Source organism: Oncorhynchus gorbuscha, unplaced genomic scaffold, assembly GCF_021184085.1.
Source record: "Oncorhynchus gorbuscha isolate QuinsamMale2020 ecotype Even-year unplaced genomic scaffold, OgorEven_v1.0 Un_scaffold_1849, whole genome shotgun sequence".
Taxonomy (NCBI): Eukaryota; Metazoa; Chordata; class Actinopteri; order Salmoniformes; family Salmonidae; genus Oncorhynchus; species Oncorhynchus gorbuscha.
Window position 1 is genome coordinate 89,569 of NW_025746515.1, and position 10,120 is coordinate 99,688.

Consider the following 10,120-nt stretch of genomic DNA (forward strand, 5'->3'; position numbering starts at 1 on the left):
AGGTGATCTGGTACATACTTGGCCGATGGCTTCCAAAGCTTCAGATGATAATAATAAGATGGAGAGTGATGGAGTCTGTAGTTAGAGAGGAGTTGAGGCAGTAAGGCAGTTCACTTCAGATACTTGTATGTGCTAGAGAACTCTGCTACATACCAATTATTTTCAATATGTATAAATATAGAGATATAAATATATTTATGACTCCTGCTCTTTTTGTTTTACCTTTAATAAAGCACTTAAATGGGGATCCCTCTTAATGGTTCATGAGTAATTTGGTATTGTTCAGCATGTTTAACGTTACCTGCCTAAGTACCTTAGATCGCAAGCCCATAATTAATCAATAGGGCTGACTGGCTAGTTACTAGTACTGTTAACTAGCCAGATAGCCACAAAGCATTGTTAGCTAGCTAATGTAACCATGAAGAATTGACATCTATCTTACGTATTATTCGTTTTAGGTCATTTTTGTCCTGTTTAGCTATCTGGCTAGCTAAATTGTTACATTTACATTACATTTAAGTCATTTAGCAGACGCTCTTATCCAGAGCGACTTACAAATTGTTACGATTCGCATATCTAGCTGATAATTGTGAAGTCAAACGTTTGCTTTGTGTATATCTTGATTCGTCTATTGTTGCCATTGTCCTGGCTGGAAGGAGGTTCAGTGAATGGGGTGGTGAAGCGTGAGGTAATACAGTAGGGAGAGTGCGAGTGCGTCTTAAATGTATTGCTTTATGCATTCTCCTCACTCGCGTCCACACAAAAACGTACTCAAGACAACGGAGTGGAGAATTACAATCGGAGCATGAGTGCGGAGCATAGCAGTATGTTTGGAAAACACCCCTAGAGTTTGAGAGCTACAAGCCCCCACTCACCCAGTAATTTTTGAACTGTCCCTAAATTATCCTATTAAAACACTACATGGGAAATACGTCATGAACTCACAACAATTCAAAGTGCAGAGTATAAAACATTACTTTGCCTCATATATTATTAACGGCTAGGATAGCGTCGTCTACTGGTAGGTCTATTTTGAATCAATATTTAAACTCGCCACCACACTCTACCTTCCACTGGTGTTTCCCAAATTCAGTCCTCAGGTTGCCCCAGCAACACACATTCACATTTTAGAGCCAGACAAGCACACTTGATTCAATTTGTTAACTAATCCTTCGATTAGTTAAATCAATCCAGAGCTACAACAACGTGTGCTGATTGAACTAAACTAAATAGTTGGAGGATGCGGGCATCGATCCCGCTACTCTCGCATGCTAAGCGAGCGCTCTACCATTTGAGCTAATCCCCTGTGCCACCAACAAGAAGTAGGAAATCTCAATGACAGCACTGCCAAATCCCTCGTCCATAAGTAGGGTACTTTTTTAAAGTATGCTTGCTTCAGGTGTCTAAAAGTATTTTTCATGGTAGTTCAGTAAAGGTTGAAGTAGTGACTGCAGTAAGCGCTGTGGTGGAAATAGTTGTATTGTTGGGTTAGTATCCAGAGCTACAACAACAATGTGTGCTGATTGAACTAAACTAAATAGTTTGAGGATGCGGGCATCGATCCCGCTACCTCTCGCATGCTAAGCAAGCGCTCTACCATTTGAGATAATCCCCTGTGCCTCCAACAAGAAGTATGAAATCTCAATGACCGCACTGCCAAATCCTCGTCCATAAGAAAGGATACTTTTTTTAAAGTATGCTTGCTTCAGCTGTCTAAAAGTATTTTTCATGGTAGTTCAGTAAAGGTTGAAGTAGTGACTGCAGTAAGCCCAGTGTTGGAAATTGTTGTATTGTTGGGTTAGTATCCAAAGCTACAACAACAATGTGTGCTGATTGAACCAAACTAAATAGTTGGAGGATGCGGAAATCGATCCCAATACCTCTACGATGCTAAGCGAGCGCTCTATACCATTTGAGATAATCCCCCTGTGCCTCCAACAAGAAGTATGAAATTTCAATGACCGCACTGCCAAATCCCTCGTCCATAAGAAAGATACTTTTTTTTAAGTATGCTTGCTTCAGCTGTCTAAAAGTATTTTCATGGTAGTTCAGTAAAGGTTGAAGTAGTGACTGCAGTAAGCCCTGTGGTGGAAATAGTTGTATTGTTGGGTTAGTATCCAGAGCTACAACAACAATGTGTGCTGATTGAACCAAACTAAATAGTTGGAGGATGCGGAAATCAATCCCAATACCTCTAGGATGCTAAACGAGCGCTCTATACCATTTGAGATAATCCCCCTGTGCCTCCAACAAGAAGTATGACATCTCAATGACCGCACTGCCAAATCCTCGTCCATAAGAAAGGATACTTTTTTAAAGTTTGCTTGCTTCAGCTGTCTAAAAGTATTTTTTCATGGTAGTTCAGTAAAGGTTGAAGTAGTGACTGCAGTAAGCCCAGTGGTGGAAATAGTTGTATTATTGGGTTAGTATCCAGAGCTACAACAACAATGTGTGCTGATTGAACTAAACTAAATATTTGGAGGATGCGGGCATCGATCCCGCTACCTCTCGCATGCTAAAGGAGCGCTCTACCATTTGAGCTAATCCCCCTGTGCCTCCAACAAGAAGTAGGAAATCTCAATGACAGCACTGCTAAATCCCTCGTCCATAAGTAGGGGTACTTTTTTAAAGTATGCTTGCTTCAGGTGTCTAAAAGTATTTTTCATGGTAGTTCAGTAAAGGTTGAAGTAGTGACTGCAGTAAGCGCTGTGGTGGAAATAGTTGTATTGTTGGGTTAGTATCCAGAGCTACAACAACAATGTGTGCTGATTGAACCAAACTAAATAGTTGGAGGATGCGGAAATCAATCCCAATACCTCTAGGATGCTAAACGAGCGCTCTATACCATTTGAGATAATCCCCTGTTCCTCCAACAAGAAGTATGAAATCTCAATGACCGCACTGCCAAATCCCTCGTCCATAAGAAAGATACTTTTTTAAGTATGCTTGCTTCAGCTGTCTAAAAGTATTTTTCATGGTAGTTCAGTAAAGGTTGAAGTAGTGACTGCAGTAAGCCCTGTGGTGGAAATAGTTGTATTGTTGGGTTAGTATCCAGAGCTACAACAACAATGTGTGCTGATTGAACCAAACTAAATAGTTGGAGGATGCGGAAATCAATCCCAATACCTCTAGGATGCTAAACGAGCGCTCTATACCATTTGAGATAATCCCCTGTGCCTCCAACAAGAAGTATGACATCTCAATGACCGCACTGCCAAATCCCTCGTCCATAAGAAAGGATACTTTTTTAAAAGTTTGCTTGCTTCAGCTGTCTAAAAGTATTTTTCATGGTAGTTCAGTAAAGGTTGAAGTAGTGACTGAAGTAAGCCCCGTGGTGGAAATAGTTGTATTGTTGGGTTAGTATCCAGAGCTACAACAACAATGTGTGCTGATTGAACTAAACTAAATAGTTGGAGGATGCGGGCATCGATCCCGCTACCTCTCGCATGCTAAGCGAGCGCTCTACCATTTGAGCTAATCCCCTGTGCCTCCAACAAGAAGTAGGAAATCTCAATAACAGCACTGCCAAATCCCTCGTCCATAAGAAAGATATTTTTTTTTAAAGTATGCTTGCTTCAGCTGTCTAAAAGTATTTTTCATGGTAGTTCAGTAAAGTAGTGACTGCAGTAAGCCCTGTGGTGGAAATAGTTGTATTGTTGGGTTAGTATCCAGAGCTACAACAACAATGTGTGCTGATTGAACCAAACTAAATAGTTGGAGGATGCGGAAATCAATCCCAATACCTCTAGGATGCTAAACGAGCTCTATACCATTTGAGATAATCCCCTGTGCCTCCAACAAGAAGTATGAAATCTCAATGACCGCACTGCCAAATCCCTCGTCCATAAGAAAGGATACTTTTTTTTAAAGTTTGCTTGCTTCAGCTGTCTAAAAGTATTTTTCATGGTAGTTCAGTAAAGGTTGAAGTAGTGACTGAAGTAAGCCCCGTGGTGGAAATAGTTGTATTGTTGGGTTAGTATCCAGAGCTACAACAACAATGTGTGCTGATTGAACTAAACTAAATAGTTGGAGGATGCGGGCATCGATCCCGCTACCTCTCGCATGCTGCGAGCGCTCTACCATTTGAGCTAATCCCCCTGTGCCTCCAACAAGAAGTAGGAAATCTCAATGACAGCACTGCCAAATCCTCGTCCATAAGTAGGGGTACTTTTTTAAAGTATGCTTGCTTCAGGTGTCTAAAAGTATTTTTCATGGTAGTTCAGTAAAGGTTGAAGTAGTGACTGCAGTAAGCTGTGGTGGAAATAGTTGTATTGTTGGGTTAGTATCCAGAGCTACAACAACAATGTGTGCTGATTGAACCAAACTAAATAGTTGGAGGATGCGGAAATCAATCCCAATACCTCTCGCATGCTAAGCAAGCGCTCTACCATTTGAGCTAATCCCCCTGTGCCTCTAACAAGAAGTAGGAAATCTCAATGACCGTACTGCCAAATCCTTCGTCCATAAGAAGGGATACTTTTAAAAAAGTATGCTTGCTTCAGCTGTCTAAAATTAATTTTCATGGTAGTTCAGTAAAGGTTGAAATAGTGACTGCAGTAAGCCCTGTGGTGGAAATAGTTGTATTGTTGGGTTAGTATCCAGAGCTACAACAACAATGTGTGCTGATTGAACCAAACTAAATAGTTGGAGGATGCGGAAATCAATCCCAATACCTCTAGGATGCTAAACGAGCGCTCTATACCATTTGATAATCCCCCTGTGCCTCCAACAAGAAGTATGACATCTCAATGACCGCACTGCCAAATCACTCGTCCATAAGAAAGGATACTTTTTTAAAGTTTGCTTGCTTCAGCTGTCTAAAAGTATTTTTCATGGTAGTTCAGTAAAGGTTGAAGTAGTGACTGAAGTAAGCCCGTGGTGGAAATAGTTGTATTGTTGGGTTAGTATCCAGAGCTACAACAACAATGTGTGCTGATTGAACTAAACTAAATAGTTGGAGGATGCGGGCATCGATCCCGCTACTCTCTCGCATGCTAGCGAGCGCTCTACCATTTGAGCTAATCCCCTGTGCCTCCAACAAGAAGTAGGAAATCTCAATGACAGCACTGCTAAATCCTCGTCCATAAGTAGGGGTACTTTTTTTAAAGTATGCTTGCTTCAGGTGTCTAAAAGTATTTTTCATGGTAGTTCAGTAAAGGTTGAAGTAGTGACTGCAGTAAGCGCTGTGGTGGAAATAGTTGTATTGTTGGGTTAGTATCCAGAGCTACAACAACAATGTGTGCTGATTGAACCAAACTAAATAGTTGGAGGATGCGGAAATCAATCCCAATACCTCTGGATGCTAAACGAGCGCTCTATACCATTTGAGCTAATCCCCCCTGTGCCTCCAACAAGAAGTAGGAAATCTCAATGACAGCACTGCCAAACCCTCGGCCCATAAGTAGGGGCATTTTAAAGTATGCTGCTTCAGGTGTCTAAAAGTATTTTTCATGGTAGTTCAGTAAAGGTTGAAGTAGGACTGCAGTAAGCGCTGTGGTGGAAATAGTTGTATTGTTGGGTTAGTATCCAGAGCTACAACAACAATGTGTGCTGGATTGAACCAAACTAAATAGTTGGAGGATGCGGGCATCGATCCCGCTTACCTCTCGCATGCTGCTTCGAGCGCTCTACCATTTGAGCTAATCCTGTGCCTCCAACAAGAAGTAGGAAATCTCAATAACAGCACTGCCAAATCCCTCGTCCATAAGTAGGATACTTTTTTAAGTATGCTTGCTTCAGCTGTCTAAAAGTATTTTTCATGGTAGTTCAGTAAAGGTTGAAGTAGTGACTGCAGTAAGCCCTGTGGTGGGAAATAGTTGTATTGTTGGGTTAGTATCCAGAGCTACAACAACAATGTGTGCTGATTGAACCAAACTAAATAGTTGGAGGATGCGGAAATCAATCCCAATACCTCTAGGATGCTAAACGAGCTCTATACCATTTGAGATAATCCCTGTGCCTCCAACAAGAAGTATGACATCTCAATGACCGCACTGCCAAATCCATCGTCCATAAGAAAGGATACTTTTTTTAAAGTTTTTGCTTCAGCTGTCTAAAAGTATTTTTCATGGTAGCTCAGTAAAGGTTGAAGTAGTGACTGCAGTAAGCGCTGTGGTGGAAATAGTTGTATTGTTGGGTTAGTATCCAGAGCTACAACAACAATGTGTGCTGATTGAACCAAACTAAATAGTTGGAGGATGAAATCAATCCCAATACCTCTAGGATGCTAAACGAGCTCTATACCATTTGAGATAATCCCCTGTGCCTCCAACAAGAAGTATGAAATCTCAATGACCGCACTGCCAAACTCGTCCATAAGTAGGGGTACTTTTTTTAAAGTATGCTTGCTTCAGGTGTCTAAAAGTATTTTTCATGGTAGTTCAGTAAAGGTTGAAGTAGTGACTGCAGTAAGCGCTGTGGTGGAAATAGTTGTATTGTTGGGTTAGTATCCAGAGACAACAACAATGTGTGCTGATTGAACCAAACTAAAATAGTTGGAGGATGCGGAAATCAATCCCAATACCTCTAGGATGCTAAACGAGCTCTATACCATTTGAGATAATCCTGTGCCTCCAACAAGAAGTATGAAATCTCAATGACCGCACTACAAATCCCTCGTCCATAAGAAAGGATACTTTTTTTAAAGTTTGCTTGCTTCAGCTGTCTAAAAGTATTTTTCATGGTAGTTCAGTAAAGGTTGAAGTAGTGACTGCAGTAAGCCCTGTGGTGGAAATAGTTGTATTGTTGGGTTAGTATCCAGAGCTACAACAACAATGTGTGCTGATTGAACCAAACTAAATAGTTGGAGGATGAAGGAAATCAATCCCAATACCTCTAGGATGCTAAACGAGCCTCAATACCATTTGAGATAATCCCACTGTGCCTCCAACAAGAAGTATGAAATCTCAATGACCGCACTGCCAAATCCCTCATTCCATAAGAAAGGATACTTTTTTAAAGTTTGCTTGCTTCAGCTGTCTAAAAGTATATTTCATGGTAGTTCAGTAAAAGGTTGAAGTAGTGACTGAAGTAAGCCCTGTGGTGGAAATAGTTGTATTGTTGGGTTAGTATCCAGAGCTACAACAACAATGTGTGCTGATTGAACCAAACTAAATAGTTGGAGGATACGGAAATCAATCCCAATACCTCTAGGATGCTAAACGAGCGCTCTATACCATTTGAGATAATCCCCTGTGCCTCCAACAAGAAGTATGACATCTCAATGACCGCACTGCCAAATCATTCGTCCATAATGATACTTTTTTAAAGTTTGCTTGCTTCAGCTGTCTACAAGTATTTTTCATGGTAGTTCAGTAAAGGTTGAAGTAGTGACTGAAGTAAGCCCCTGGTGGAAATAGTTGTATTGTTGGGTTAGTATCCAGAGCTACAACAACAATGTGTGCTGATTGAACTAAACCAAATAGTTGAGGATGCGGGCATCGATCCCGCTACCTCTCGCATGCTGCTTGAGCGCCTACCATTTGAGCTAATCCCTGTGCCCCAACAAGAAGTAGGAAATCTCAATGACAGCACTGCTAAATCCTCGTCCATAAGAAAGGATACTTTTTTTAAAGTTTGCTTGCTTCAGCTGTCTAAAAGTATTTTTCATGGTAGTTCAGTAAAGGTTGAAGTAGTGACTGCAGTAAGCCCTGTGGTGGAAATAGTTGTATTGTTGGGTTAGTATCCAGAGCTACAACAACAATGTGTGCTGATTGAACCAAACTAAATAGTTGGAGGAGGAAATCAATCCCAATACCTCTAGATGCTAAACGAGCGCTCTATACCATTTGAGATAATCCTGTGCCTCCAACAAGAAGTATGACATCTCAATGACCGCACTGCCAAATCCCTCGTCCATAAGAAAGGATACTTTTTTTAAAGTTTGCTTGCTTCAGCTGTCTAAAAGTATTTTTCATGGTAGTTCAGCAAAGGTTGAAGTAGTGACTGAAGTAAGCCCCGTGGTGGAAATAGTTGTATTGTTGGGTTAGTATCCAGAGACAACAACAATGTGTGCTGATTGAACTAAACTAAATAGTTGGAGGATGCGGGCACGATCCCGCTACCTCTCGCATGCTGCGAGCGCCTCTACCATTTGAGCTAATCCCCTGTGCCTCCAACAAGAAGTAGGAAATCCTCAATGACAGCACTGCCAAATCCCTCGTCCATAAGTAGGGGTACTTTTTAAAGTATGCTTGCTTTCAGGTGTCTAAAAGTATTTTTCATGGTAGTTCAGTAAAGGTTGAAGTAGTGACTGCAGTAAGCGCTGTGGTGGAAATAGTTGTATTGTTGGGTTAGTATCCAGAGCTACAACAACAATGTGTGCTGATTGAACCAAACTAAATAGCTGGAGGATGCGGAAATCAATCCCAATACCTCTAGGATGCTAAACGAGCGCTCTATACCATTTGAGATAATCCTGTGCCTCCAACAAGAAGTATGAAATCTCAATGACCGCACTGCCAAATCCTCGTCCATAAGAAAGGATACTTTTTTTTTAAGTTTGCTTGCTTCAGCTGTCTAAAAGTATTTTTCATGGTAGTTCAGTAAAGGTTGAAGTAGTGACTGCAGTAAGCCCTGTGGTGGAAATAGCTGTATTGTTGGGTTAGTATCCAGAGCTACAACAACAATGTGCTGATTGAACCAAACTAAATAGTTGGAGGATGCGGAATCAATCCCACAATTTAGATGCTAAACGAGCTCTATACCATTTGAGATAATCCTGTGCCTCCAACAAGAAGTATGAAATCAATGACCGCACTGCCAAATCCCTCGTCCATAAGAAAGGATACTTTTTTAAAGTTTGCTTGCTTCAGCTGTCTAAAAGTATTTTTCATGGTAGTTCAGTAAAGGTTGAAGTAGTGACTGAAGTAAGCCAAGTGGTGGAAATAGTTGTATTGTTGGGTTAGTATCCAGAGCTACAACAACAATGTGTGCTGATTGAACTAAACTAAATAGTTGGAGGATGCGGCATCGATCCCGCTACCTCTCGCATGCTAAGCGAGCGCTCTACCATTTGAGCTAATCCCCTGTGCTCCAACAAGAAGTAGGAAATCTCAATAACAGCACTGCCAAATCCCTCGTCCATAAGTAGGATACTTTTTTTAAGTATGCTTGCTTCAGCTGTCTAAAAGTATTTTTCATGGTAGTTCAGTAAAGGTTGAAGTAGTGACTGCAGTAAGCCCTGTGGTGGAAATAGTTGTATTGTTGGGTTAGTATCCAGAGCTACAACAACAATGTGTGCTGATTGAACCAAACTAAATAGTTGGAGGATGCGGAAATCAATCCCAATACCTCTAGGATGCTAAACGAGCGCTCTATACCATTTGAGATAATCCCCCTGTGCCTCCAACAAGAAGTATGAAATCTCAATGACCGCACTGCCAAATCCCTCGTCCATAAGAAAGGATACTTTTTTTAAAGTTTGCTTGCTTCAGCTGTCTAAAAGTATTTTTCATGGTAGTTCAGTAAAGGTTGAAGTAGTGACTGAAGTAAGACCCGTGGTGGAAATAGTTGTATTGTTGGGTTAGTATCCAGAGCTACAACAACAATGTGTGCTGATTGAACTAAACTAAACAGTTGGAGGATGCGGGCATCGATCCCGCTACCTCTCGCATGCTAAGCGAGCGCTCTACCATTTGAGCTAATCCCCCTGTGCCTCTAACAAGAAGTAGGAAATCTCAATGACCGTACTGCCAAATCCTTCGACCATAAGAAGGGATACTTTTTAAAAAGTATGCTTGCTTCAGCTGTCTAAAATTAATTTTCATGGTAGTTCAGTAAAGGTTGAAATAGTGACTGCAGTAAGCCCTGTGGTGGAAATAGTTGTATTGTTGGGTTAGTATCCAGAGCTACAACAACAATGTGTGCTGATTGAACCAAACTAAATAGTTGGAGGATGCGGAAATCAATCCCAATACCTCTAGGATGCTAAACGAGCGCTCTATACCATTTGAGATAATCCCCTGTGCCTCCAACAAGAAGTATGACATCTCAATGACCGCACTGCCAAATCCCTCGTCCATAAGAAAGGATACTTTTTTAAAGTTTGCTTGCTTCAGCTGTCTAAAAGTATTTTTCATGGTAGTTCAGTAAAGGTTGAAGTAGTGACTGAAGTAAGCCC

General features: G+C 41.1%; 1 non-coding gene across 1 annotated transcript; it reads right to left on the reverse strand.

Annotated features, from left to right (window-relative positions):
• Positions 1–9,577: 9,577 nt before the first annotated feature.
• Positions 9,578–9,650, reverse strand: trnaa-agc. The gene has a single exon. It is a non-coding gene; the product is annotated as a tRNA-Ala (tRNA).
• Between the last annotated feature and the right edge of the window lie 470 nt (positions 9,651–10,120).